This window comes from Myzus persicae, unplaced genomic scaffold, assembly GCF_001856785.1.
Source record: "Myzus persicae strain clone G006 unplaced genomic scaffold, MPER_G0061.0, whole genome shotgun sequence".
Classification (NCBI taxonomy): Eukaryota; Metazoa; Arthropoda; class Insecta; order Hemiptera; family Aphididae; genus Myzus; species Myzus persicae.
The window spans coordinates 288,261-303,717 of NW_019104111.1; positions in this window are offsets into that span (position 1 = coordinate 288,261).

Below are 15,457 nucleotides of genomic sequence, written 5' to 3' on the forward strand. Positions count from 1 at the left end.
CGCGCGTATTGTACGTGTCGAGTGGCGGCGGCGGCGATAACGATCAATTACAAATCATTTTCACCGGCGTCAATGAGCCGTGTGTGAATTAAAACTATATATTTATGTACCCATGTATGTATGTATGTATATATGTACCTATGTACTTATGTAAGTATGTGGACGAATACTATAGTCGGTGTCCGTATACCTATAATATATAATATATAATACAAAACAGTATATCTACGGAAATAGGGTGGGAAAATATTACAATATTAATATGATAACGTATGTAAGTTGTATTGTATATATATATATATATATATGTATATGTACGATATAGATATTTGAAATTACGATACTGATATTTTTGCGGTATTACTGGTCATACGGTATTTTCCAGTGAATCTGGAACACACTTTCTTCAACCCAGGAAAATGTAATATTTTTTATTACCATGGAAGAGGGGTGAGTATTTACAAAAATAAGAAAGCTATAGGGCATAATATAAAAAATAGTTGTACAAACAGTACTAGACCAGAGCACGTTCCTAATCTTTTTGCAGTTGTGGACCACCATAATATAGTTTACAAAGTAGGATTACGGACGATTTATGGCAGACTTTTATAAGTTATTTTTGGTTATTACTTTGGCACAGCATATTTACAGAACCACGGCAAATACCGGATACCGGTATAATTAAAGAATACTGTTGTTGTAATATATCGAAAAAACCGGCAATCCTACCTTGTAATCTATTGTAATATGATATTATCACGTGTGTCTTATGATATGTGGATGCCATAATATTATGAAATTCGAGGACGCTGTAGATTAGTCACTTGGAAATACATCAAGTAGCTTATGTAAACTTTATTTTGACTATGGACTCGAACAGAAGTATAGCGGCTTTTCCGGCATTAATACCTTTATGGTACAGGGTCATCACCTTGACCAAAGTTAAGTGGGTACCTATATGGGCTATATGTGGTTATATGTCATATTGTCATGTCGCTCGTATGTAACTCGGGGTAATCGGAAATTTCGATGAAGTAAACGTATGCAATGTACATTGTAATATTATTGTTCATTTTTGATTTGTCCGTGAAAATATTCGTGTGATATTAAACATTGTAATATAATATACATTTGAATTATTATTAACTATTATAAAAAATGAACATTATTTAGCTTTCAATTTAAATTTATTTAATGAAAATTGTTTTACACTTGTCGTATACGCCACCCAAAGGCTTGACGTATATAACGGATATATTACGGTTTCCGATTCTCTAACCGTCGAACGAGTAAATTATCGACACCTGCTGTATGAGTTTTATTTAAGTTCTCCTTTTGGTGACCACGATAACGAGTGCTGAGCAAAAGGATAATTAAATAGAAGTCCAACAGGATTTACACTATACGACTCTAAGGTTACTTTACTCCCGAACAACTGACCACGATAACGAGTGCTGGACGAGAAAGTAAGTATTACAGTGTCTTACTACCTGTTTTTTCTAAAAGTGTTATTCGCCACAACGTCTTTGTATCCACTAGTAAGATAAAATATTCTAAAAAAAAGAAGTAAAGAAAAACAGTTTTCTTAAAAAAAGGAATTAAATATAATAAAATATATCAAAACAAATAATAAAAAGAAACGTAAAATTACTGCTCGTTAGCTAAGACAATAAGTGAAACAAAAAAACAGCCCCGCTCTCGTCGCAGACGTCACCTTAAGTAGAAGCAATTTTGCTGACTCGGGTTGATTGACTTCTGCTTCGTATGTTATTTCAATATTTTATAATTTCGTTATGTATACAACACACTTGTATCACAAATTGACAGTCTATATTATTCCTACGAAAATGCATTCACGTGGATAACTTACCTATTCATTGTTTTTCACTTACTTATTGACACATAATATGATAATTGTTTATCCTCGCGTCACAATCCATAGTGTGAAAATGCAAAATACACGGGTTTAGGGTTATTAAAGAGGTACTAAAATAATTGGGCCTGGGGGCTCGCCCCCCCCCCCCCCTTAATCCTGGCTTGTCTACTTATTGGTTGTGTTCTCAAATGAACCCGTAACGCGTATGTCTATTATAGATAAAAAGAAACTAATAAAATAATAATAAATAAATAATAATACAATATGACTGCACCTAAGTTGTGTAAGTTGTGTTGTATTATTATTGTACTGTACCTAGTGTACGGTATATTGACTTATCGCGTATTGGATATAATGTATGTACATAAAGTATAATATTGTTTACTGTACGGTGTACGCACAAAGAGATGGTTATAAATTTGTATAAAATAATAACAATATGACGTGCACGACGTATGATAAATATTCCGCATCCGGCGACGAATCAGACTTGCGACTATGGGGACAAAACGCACCCTTCGAGGGCGACAATTCGCTATAATATATTATTATTATTATTATTATTATGACGATGGGTACTTACACCGCGAGTGATGCGCGCGCGTTTACACTCGAGCGATTCTTTTATCGACCCGTTAATTACGTCTGTGAACGTCAGTGTGTTTACAACACGAGAGTGTAGTAATATTATTAAAATGTAATCGCGTCCGATTGTTTGATGGGAGGGAGCGTTTTGTCGAACACGTACATAAGTATTATAAGACCAGCGCACCGACGGCGGCGTAAATGTGTAATCGAATCGTCCAGTTGAATGACGACAATATATTATTATTATTATTATTATTATTATTATTATGTAGATATTATAATACAATTAGTGTTTACATCAATTAATTCTACCGCGATGAAATCATCCGATTTCAATCGGTAATGTTTTAGTGTTTCGTTCGTGGAAAAGTTATTCGAACAAATTGGTAATAATATAAAAAATTATGGTATCACCGAAATGGAAATATTCATTTTGTAACTGAATGTTTTTGTTTAAAATTATAACATTTATTTTGTTCACTCACAATATTACTATGCTGCATATTATTTGCTATTAGATTTGATGAAAAATTTTTAAAATGTGTACATGTAAATATATTGTATTTGTATTATATTGTTTGGATTATATTAATACGGGAATCTGAAAAAAACAATACATGCTTTTATGCTGATAAAAACAAATATGTATACAATGCCCAAAATTACAAATGATAACTACCGCTATAGTTAACGTTTAGATTCATTCATTTTAATATTAGTTGTAAATCGAACTGTTGCTCTGCCTGTTCTATTGTTAGATTTATTATTAAAAAATATCAAAGATACAGTCATGATTATTTTTTGTATTAATGTTTGGTTCGTTCGAAGTTCAAATTGAACAACATTGGATATTCAAAATTTAAATTTTCAATAACTATATAGATCTGATTTATATAAGCTTATAATTTTTAAGCAAATACTAAAAAATCAACATTTCAATTGTAATTACTTTTTTTAATTTTCCATCGTAATTTTGAAGTATATAGCACAAGTAGGTACATAGGTAAGCAGTTCTAAAGTGTAATGTTTAATTTTTGTTAGTGAGTATGAGTTCTAAATCATGAATTGTAAGTTAAAATGTGTAAAGTAAAAAGTACAATAAACTAATAATACATTTAATTTTCAACTATTAATGCATTTTGAATTTTACTTTGCAAAAAAAAACGACTTTTTTCATTGACCTAATTTAGTAGATTATTAATATGAAAAAAGTACAATGAGTGCAGTATGCTATTCGAAAAACAATAATTCACCTAAGTGTGTACTGTGTTCCATGTTTAACTCTTTGACATCAGAGCGGCCATTCGTAAGAATGCATCCTGTAGGATGAAAAACTACGTTCAATATATAGACACTACAAGTTATTAGTGCATGATGGATATTTAAAATCGGTTAACATATCCGATGAACAGTTTTGAATAGAAAATCGTTTAAATAAATATACTTTCCTCTTGAAGTATTTTCAAAATTTTCAAAAATTCTGGAAAAATGTACAGAGCATGGACTAACGTAATATGCATTAAAAATGCAATATAAACCAACAGATTTAGCTTTGTCATAACACGAAACAGATTTTTTGCTATGCACCTGGCTTTTTTACGACTCTGGATGTCAGTTAACAAATATGCAAATGCTAGAAGTCATCTACTATAATCCAAAAAAAAAACTTTAAAAAAATGTCAACATTATATCAAATTTCCAAAATTGTTGAGCCATAGAAATATAGAAATGTAAACTAAATTGGTTATATCGTTGTAATATGTATAATAGTAATTACTATAGGTATTAATGAAAATAAATACAGACAGAGACCAAAATAGGCTAGAACTTAAAAGTTAAAGCATAATATAACTCACTATATTCTGTTGGTTCTTGGTTATAATAACATGGGCCACGACTACAGAAGTACTTAGTGATCCACTATATAAGTATATAACCAACAAATACTTAAATTTAATACATTTATTAGTTATTACTTATTAGTTATTAATTTATTACCTTAAACCCTACACTGATCTACAGTCTTATGCATCCGATTTTGGCCGAGGATGGGCCTCGAAAAACAGCCTTCGGCCACGTCACCATACGCATATAGGTATAGGTCTAAACACTATAAACTATACATAATTGAATTTACTGACTCATAGTTTTATGTGCATTATATTGTGTAGAACAGACTGCGATATGGAAGTCATCATATGTGTATATATACATATTTGTATTGTGCATGTACTGGTCACTGGTAATAGAGGCGTACGGATAAAAGGAGGTAAAACGACATGACGTTTATTTTATAGGTATTTCAGGGTATAGGTACGTCGATGTGGTGATACGGTCAGGCGTGAAATCCAAGAAAAGTGCTAAACGACGGGAAACAAAATAACATACACAAGGGACAATGGTGCGCTGCGACAAAGAGACACAATACGAATGCGACGCGCCCGTAGAAAGGGATGTAATAATAATAATAATAATAATAATAATAATAATAATAATAATAATAATAATAATATGTTTGACAATATTATTAATGTATTCGGAATTGCTGGCGATATAGAATAAAATGCGTTCTCGCGCATTTCACAATAAAATGTGTTTAGGAACACCTATATATACCTGCAATATATACACACACATATATATATATAACTTATATACGGGTAGTGTAGGGACGTAGGGCGGATATATTACTATACATTGTGTTATTGTGTTGTACAGAGAAGGTCGGACAACTCGGACACTATATTATTACTATTTTATTGTATCTGTACGTGTGTGTATATATGTATAATATACGTATAGAATGTGCGTTCCGACTTTCCGAGTGAAGCAGTTAAAATAATACGATAGTGTTCCCGCAGTGTGGCTGCAGTGTTTCACAATACACGGTTTGTGAAAAATAAAGATACATATACATTTTTCGTTTGGCGGCCTTATCGGAGCAGCAAGACGTCCCGAGTCCACGATGTGTCACATGTGGCACACAGGGCTGGGTATCTTGTACACACGAACTACGCTCACAGACCATTATATTGTACACGGTAAAATGGTATATACATGTACGCCACGGAGTAAACAATGCAGGTCAGTGCGTCCGTATCGAAATTTAAAAGCGACGCTAAGACCACGGAAACGATGATAAATCGATCGTCTTTGTTCCCATATTGTCCTCAGTCCTTTCGGTGACTACACATACACATAAATGGAAATGGCCGGCGCGGCTTGCGAATCATTATATCGGACACGTTCGGACTTAAGCCGCGCGTCCGGAAACTGCGTCTGTTTCTTGTAATTTAAAATACGGTTGTCAAACGTTATAATATATATACGTATATATACTGTACAGTGCACGCTTAATGTATAAAACATGATTTGTAGATTTTGCGGGTGGCCTGCTGTGTCTCAAAATGGATCTTCCATATCGCTACATATATTTATTAGGTATGACCGATAAAAGACATTCGGTTAAATACGATTGGACACGGTCATTAGTTAGCGGGAGCTACGCGTTTTCAGGATAACGATTGACCACATTTTTTCTTTTTATATTTTTTTTGTTCCAAATAGTGGCACAATGTTATCGTTTTTATAATACAAAGGATTTCTGGTATTTGATTATAAGTTACTCTGTAAGGGTGGTGTCCAAATTTCGTAATACTACTACGCATTATAGTTTGCAGCCATTTGATGTCTATGCATTTTACTTATGAAATGTTATGCTCTCTTATACCATACATATTAGTCAAGTTATAATATTTTCCAATATTTTGTAAGCAAAGTTTTAATACTTTGAAATGTTAATACTTTTGAATTTCAGTTATGACTTGAATACAACAATTTAACACATTCTTCTCATTGACTCCGCAAACAAAAAAAATATTATATAGTAGTGTCATCTTCTTGAAGTGATGTACAAAAATAATAAAGCATAATTTTTATAGTTATTTTTATTTAACTGACTTCTATACTCAATTACACACTTACGAGTTACGGTATATTGTAACTTGATTACTTGAAATTGGTTACAACTAATCAGTAATCGAGTAATTTGCCAATCCCTGATTTTGACTTAGAAATAAAAATAAAAATATTTCTGGAACCTACATTGATAAAGTTTGACTGGTAGGTATAATTTAATTAATTATTTATTTCAAAACTATATCATTAAGTTTATCATAATATAGTTTTTGCTAATGACCAACAAAATGGCTCTAAATTAAAGTTAAACAGTGCACTAAAATCTTTCTCATACCTAGCTTTAACACTGGTCATTAACATTGTTTAAGGCTATGTGCATTAATTCTATTACATGTATTGATATAGACAGTAATGTTATGTTTAATGTGCATACTGCCTTTTAAATGAAAAACAATAATATAAACTCGTATATATGTGAATAAATCGACTAGAGAAATAAAACCCCATCAAAATACCAACATTTGGACGGCTGCATGTGATGTCCGGAGCCGTAGAAGAGGAGTAGAGAAATGAGGTATTCCAAAAAACACAATATTTCTTTTATAACAACATAATACAACGTGTCGAGTCCAAAAAAAGAATATCACATATTCCGTGAGTTGGGACGATACCTATCTAACGTATACACTATACATATTATTATATGGTATAAACTGCCCCGAAAGCTGTCGTGCACATCGTTGCATGTTTTATGTAATTATATATATGTAGGTTCTAATAAGTAACAACAGTAAAACCCTACTGGACGTGTTGTTATACTTGTTACGCGTATACATAATAATATAGTTTATTATACTACAAATTACTATGTGTACAACATTATAACAAAACGTTACTTACCTATACTGTTTTATATCATAGTTATTAATTCATTCTATTGCAATGATATTGTACGTACATCGAACACAGTGTATACCTACGCGTCGCGGGACAATCGCGTTTTGTTCGTTTGTTGTTGTTATTTACATCACGCGCACACAATATATGATATTATAATAGAGAGGTACGAATGTCGTACGGACGTACTCGCAATATTAGTATTGTGTTTTTATCATTAGCATACACATATTGTTATTGTAATATTATTTGTATGCGTATAATAGAGATACGTCTCATCAAAAGATATAATATGTGTTGACAAAGGCGTAGCCACTTATAGGGTTATGGACCGGTTAGGCTCGATTTGCATATATTTAAGATAAGCCCTTTACACATAACGTATAAATATTAGATATATTATAAAATTATACGACCGTGCAAAATACGCACCGTTGTTGACGAATACCATTCCGTCGTATACACAACGCGGCACACACACACACACACACACACACACACACACACACACACACACACACACACACATACACACACACACACACACACAATACTTTTAATTCGTTAAATTCACAACAATTAGGTAAACATATCATAGTAGAGGGTTTTGCTGTTCAAGTCGACTGTTTGTTATTATTATTTATTTATAACGTATTGATTTCGCCCAAACACATGTAATATGTACAATACGGACATAACCTGCACCAATCGCGTTTAATTATTTGTTTATCAATTGTTTTATAAGAGGTATATACTATATAGGTATACTTTGGAGTTTGGGTGTTGTGTAGTAAACGGAAAACAATATTGTAATTTAATAGATGTACTAGATAGCCAGATAGGTATATAGTTACCACTTGTGTTTGGATAAAGGGATTGCATAATTAATCTACGACAATACAAACGACTCGAGAACATAAAATCTATACCCTTTTTAAATTCAAATTGTTGAATACATTTGTTTGTTTATACGTGTATCAAAATTCTTCTTTCAGTCCCATTATGTATTGTATAATAATAATTACGGTTTTTTTTTCACTGTCGTAGCTGTCATAAATCTATTTTTGAGAATTCTTAATAAGCCGTCAATAGTTTGTGAGATTGATTAATGCAATGATGCGAACAATGTTTGATGGTACACGTTACTAGTATACTATGTTTAAGAAATCTAATCGTGTTCAAGTAATTATATAGTACCAAAGTACGCCAACGAGTCAGCATTATGATACGTTTTTTAGATAGAGCCCACTCTAGATCAGTAAATGGGCAGAGTTAAATAAATATAAATATTATTATCTATATAGATAATAACTTATAGGTAGCTATAATCATTAAAATTATTGATTTTTAATTTTTTTTTGTGTACCCTGAAAACCGAGGAACACAACTTGTTTACAGTAGATCATAATAATAGTATACCTACAAGCCTATGGGTGCATACCTGTAAGTCATTTTTGAAGTGAGAGGTTGTATTAGAATTTATACACTTATAAATGCTTGAATGTTTAAAAACGTTTACCAAAAATAAGAGATACTGTAGGATTTAAATTATGAGTTACTGAATGACTGTTCAAACAATATTGTAATTTTTCAATCTCCAATGAGTATACGAGCGCGTTTGCAAAAACGTGAACCTATCTATAGAGCATTGTAAAGCCAAATTACGTTTATTTCAGTAAAGTGTGCAGAGGACAAAGGAATGTTTTTATTATGAATCATTTAAAATTCTCGTTGTTTGAAATAAACTATCTCCCATTGGCGAAAAATGGGGTGGATGTGGGCGGCACAAATGTGTCAAACCCTCAGCGGACCTTCTAAAGGGGATCAACACATTTAACAATATGCTTTTAAAATGGGACCAGTAATACTTAAAGTGTACATTCCTATTGTGGTTTTTTTATTTTTTATTTTTTTAATGCATTTCACTCCCTTTGAAGGCTCAAATAAAACGTTGTGAATGTCTATATAGGTGCCTTTTATGCTAACAAATACACTTATTTGAATTAAAATCGCATCATTGTTCTCCAAGTTAAAATGTACTTTAGCGTAAAAAACATTATGCAGACAAGTTGGAATAAAATATTCCTTGCCGACGTGTTTATCCTCAATGGAGTACGCTACCTATTACGTTATTGTATGGAATTAAACAACGAGGCCTGTACAAATGATTCATTTCAAATTTTGAACGACTTTTTACAAAGCCGACAATAAGGACTTAAATTTATTTGAAAGTTGTTCAATCACGAAATTATACTGTTTTCAGACTCTTACTTGGAACACTACAATGTGTAAAACAAAAAGCTAAAGGTGTACGCACGAACTGGAGTACCCATACATAAAATATACACATAACGTATTAATATATACTATTATATCCATTGTTATACACAATATTAATGTATAAAAATAATATATGGATTACAATGTATTTATTTTTAAAATATTAATAATTATTTATTTGTTTTGGAAATAATTAATGAAAAAAAGAATTATTACATATTAAATTACATTTAACTGGTATAATATAGGTTAGGTACTTAGTTAGATCTATGCATATTTTAGATATTTTCAACTTGGTTAATGGTTTTTTTGTATTAGATATGTAAACATTTTCTTTTTTTTTAATGAATTCAGACATTTAAAACAGTTAAATATTATATTAAACAAATACGTATGCTGTAGGTACTTTTTAATACAGGCTAGAATAAACCCGAGCTTGTTGCCGAAACTGCTATACATATATATAATATTTTTCCCTTCCGCCACCACCTCGCTTACCATTACCTCGCCGAACCACCTACCAACCCTTCAGGGATAGACTGCCTACTATAATATTTTAGAGGGTAGGTATATCTACCCCCACACACACACACACACACACACACACACACACGTGTAGCGCTTTCGCGATAAAGTCGAGCATAGGTAATTAATTGACAGTATAAAAATAATAGTTTACGCCTCCCGAGGTTAGGTTAGGTTTTTATCCTTTTAGCCTCTCACCGTATCCGCAGTTGATGGTGAAAACTGTTCGTTCTCTAGCTCAATCCCCATTTATATTATCACAACCCCAGTCGTTGCCGGCAGTGAATATAAAAAACGCTGTTTATAAACGCATAGAAGTGCATAATACACACTAACCAATAATCATGCTATTATACAATTATAATAATTAATTTACGTACCTATTTATACGTCCTAAAATTGTGTTGTATGATGTTCGTTTAGCTAGACTATATCAGTTTTTAATTTTTTTTTATTGACCTTATTAACTCGGCAAGACGGCAACTATGGCTATTAGTTACAATTTAAATTGGTTTACAGTATTTACAGTTTTTGGAAATATTTTTTTTTTAGATAGTACAATATTAAAAGTAACAGTACCTATATAAAACTAGTTCAGACCTGTTGATTTCAAAAATCTTAGGTTTTTCTTCGGTTTTGGGTCCCAGTGAGACGTCAAGGGTCTTCTATATTAGTTTTATTTTAATTAATTAATTTTTCTTATTAGAAATAAGCCTCGGCAGCGATGGCCATTGGCTGACAATTGACATTTTTGTTTTTTTTTCATAATATATTATTTTAATTAATAAAGTCGGTATGTCATTTGAATTTTTTTTTTTATTAGCTATTAAAAATTGAATTGTATAACATATAAATACATGATACATCATAATATATCGATATATCCCGGCCTATTTTTTTAAAAATCGTCAAATGTTTTTTATATAACATTTACAAAATACCATTGTGATTTGTGTGTACATATTACATTACAATAATTTAAGACTTTGAAAGTATCTATTTATAGTCTTATATCACTATATTAGTATGATAACAACTTCACACTATAAAGGCACCTATTACGACTTTTATATTTTGATTCTATACATATTTTAATGATGAAAATAAATAATTCTGTATAATTAATATGTATATTTAATTCTGTATAATTGTACTTATGTTAGCCGTGAGGTAAAATTAGTTTAAATAATGTACTTATTAGGTACGATAAAAAATAGTTATATTATTACTAGAGCAGAAGACTTGTAGCTCTAAACAATCACTAAATATACACTAAAATGTAAAATAGGTATATGCATTAAAAGTACCTATGCATTTTAAAATGATTATGCATTAAGAAATAAGATTATTTGTATGAGTATATTTTATTTAAATTTTGATGTCTGTGACCGACGTCCGCGTGGCCTGTATTGATAATATCTTATGCAGGGAACAATATCTGTACATAAATAAAATTAATTAATAACTGGAAAATTAAACTAATCGGTAATCCTCGAGACGTGTCTCTCGGAAAAACATGCGTGTGGGAACAGTCAGCAACCATATTAATATGATCAAATATTTTTAAATAATTTTAAGTTCAACATAATTTTGGTTGTAAATTAAGTATTTAAATTAAATAAAAACGTCGACGGTAAAAATAATGATAAAATGATAAATTATTGAAAATAAGCATCGTATAGAATCGAAGAGATATTCACTAAAACCAAAAAAAAACTCAAAATATGCATTTATATGCAAAATAAAATTACAAAACTAGCTTTGTTTCAGCATGGAACGTAGTTGTTTCTTACTCTGCTATTTTTGTGACCGCGCAAAACAAATATACGTAAATGCTACATGTCCTCTGCCATAATTATTACGCAGTTACAAGAAACCAAAAAGTTGTCAATATTATATTTCCGTTGTAATTATTATCATTAATATTGACTACATGTCTGCATGTCTACATTAAATGTAAAAATGTAGGTACATATAAAAAAGTAAAGGCAATAAGAGAGTAATGTCACTTCTATAATAAGACTATTGCAATCACCAATTCAAAATGTAGGTGCCTATAATCTATATATATGCAGTCTAAATTTATTATGTCTTCTTATTTTTTTTCTTTTATTCATATATAATTGTTAATAATGTAATAGTTATAATAATAGTTGAGATGTAATAATTAAAATATTAGAAGCTAAAAAAACATAAAAATAATATTTGCCTTATTTTAAACTGTGGATATTTCCTTATATGGTTTCTTTCCGTGTTTTTTTTTCTGGCTTATCTTTCTTATTACTGGATAACTCGTCTAGTATAATCTATCATATAAGCAAGCTAATAACGATGTTTTCGTCAACTTATATTGTATACGATATTTACTAAGAACTAAGAAGTAACGCTCTTATAAAATACCTAATATTATATGTTGGATATTGTAGGAATCGTTGACTAATATCAATCTGGGTCCAGGCCTTAACTAGCGGTATTTTAAGAATAAAAAATGAGTGGGCGATGGTACTAGACTCAAAATGACAAAATATACACCACAATCGACTATTGTATAAGTATCATAATTCATAAATATAAACAAAATGCTCGTACCTCGAAGAAGTGAAAATCGAATGAGTTTCATATACGTATCATGTACGTCGTGCGTGTGACTTTTAGCACCCGGTCGTGTATTTTACTGGTTTAATTTGTATAATATGATTATATAAATCGTTTCAAACAGAAATAATTCATTACCTTCGAGTCTTAAGTCTTAAGTGATTCTTGCAAAATGACGTATACCTGCGTTTTGATTACTCAGAAAACACATTCAATTTGATATAATAATTTCATAAGCTCCCATTTCCAAGAGCTTCGAAAAGCTTGCAGGTATTGTATCTATATACCTACCTTTATGCGTTTCTTCGGAAGGGGTGCGTGCCTCGGTACATTGTACTGGGAAAATAAAAATAACGTTTTGGCAACGTTTTCGGAATAATAACATTCTACTGAGGTATTGCATCAAATCAATGCTCCCTGACAACGAATATTTTGCATTCGATATACTAATGCGTATCTCATTAATATTCTATTGGTCACGCGTGTGTTCTGGTCGGGTTACACAAAATATCACCAAAAAGTGTTTCGGAGAATTCGTATCTTTGTTTATTATTCTAACGCGTACACATATGTATGTTACATATAATACCGTAAATGTATTATTTTATATTATAAGGAAGAAATATTTTTCACAAAATATCTCCAACAGCTAATCGCTCAGATGTGTCCAATTATTGTTGTAGTTTCTTTCTTATAAAATGACACTACACGACTAACCCACATGTACAGCTGTCAGAACGTACAGCATATTAATATAATACGCGTTAGGGTTCAAAAGAATTCTTTTTGTGAGGTCGGTTTCAATATTGTAAAGAATTGGCCTAATGGCCTATATATTTATATTATTTAAAAGAAAGAACACAAAGGTATATTATAATAATATAATGGTTGAATTTCAATTTAAAATGCTCACTAAATAGATCGTTTTGAAAATGAAATATCAATAAAAACTAATTGAGGATATGAAGTGTAGATAATAATCTTACCTTTATGGCTTTATGTATGAATTCGGCATTATATTAAAATCAATGACACAAATTTGCGGAAGTAGCGGTTGTACGCGGATGTAGTGTCCTTATATGAACGAAAGTGTACGTATACACACTCGTGATCCCTGCATACAAATTATATAAAGTTAAAAACTAATTTGGGGATGGCACGAAATGAGAATCAGCACACCAGCAACGCTAATGCTATAGACTCACTTAAATAATGGATAAAATAAAAAAAATTTCATAAATAGCATATTGAAATTTATTAGCGTTTTTATTTGTCTGGTGTACAACTAAATATAGGTTTTTGAATACTACAGTTAAATTTTTGACTGTATTGACGACACTGTCGGGATTGCTTAAATAAAATTACTGAAAACATACTACATCACAGAATACATATATATCTATTCTAAATAAAATCCCAGTAAACAACAAATACAAATTAGTAGTTACTATAGTACACTTTTAATTTAAATAAGTTAAAAATAATATTATTATTGTTTTCATTAAAATATTACTCCACTAAAATATATATTCAACAGCTATAGCCTATTAGTTATAATATACACACGTATTTACTTTTTGTGTAATCAATAATAATTTGAAGTTATTGACTTTGAGAGGCTTCAAATACCTAAATAAAAATCAAGTAAATTAATGAAAAAAAGAAAATGGTTTCCAATATTAAGTAAATTGGAATCAGTGATTGATATAGTTTATTGAGTATTATCAAGCATTCGTAGGAAGGTTATCCAAAACGCATTGTTATTTTATGAGCTTGTTTGCTTTGATGCAGACAAAATTCTTGAGCATTTAAATGTATAGGAATTTGTTAACTCTGACCGCAAGGCGGAAAACGAGAGCCCTTATACCTTTTTACAATTGTAAAATATTTTATTTTCAGTTTAAACGTTATTAATGTTTATTTTTGGAATTTTGGATAATAATGTATTTATTGAGGGGTTGCTTGTGTACTAAAAACTGTTTTCGCATTGTACTATAATACGCTCGTGAAACGTTGTTTATGGCAATTGCTCGAAAACCGGAGAATTTCCTTGAAAATGAAATAAATCGTAAATAATATATTCAATAAAAATGTGCATTATATTTATTTCCAGGCTACAAGAATAAAACTACTACATGAAGTTTTATCACATTTTATGGTGGAATATTTGTTTGAATTTTATTGACGGTGGTATAGAATAAACTGCAATAGGTATACGTATATATTTTCATATTGGAGATTGAGAGAAAAAAAATAAATAGAATTCTGGGATTAAACAGTTTATAATATATAGTAAAGCAATAAAGACAACTTCAATGGATTTGGGTACCTATTTTTCATGTTTGTTTAGGAAAAGGATAAAAGTGTCTTTTACACAGCGTGCACCACTTTTTCTCTCTCAACTCCACCCTGCATCAGCCATATAATCTGCACGCTCTATTTACGATATCACTAAGGGAGACCCTTAGTGATCCGATTTTATGGGTGTTTTTTTCCATACAAGAGGTGGATTATTCGAAGGTAATCATTCTGATGAAAATTAAATAAAGAACTGCTGTAAAATGTTGTATTATTTTGGTTAAATAGTATTGGTTTAGTTTGTAGAACGTCTTTCAGCGAGTCAGTGTAATGTAAAATATTAGATAAATATATGTAAAGTGACCCAGTCAAAAATCACGTAAACATTTTAGAACAAACAATTAGGACATTTGAAAGCTCGTCCGAGACTTTTTTTGTTACAATGAATGTATATAGATTAGTTTGTAATATAAGCTAGTT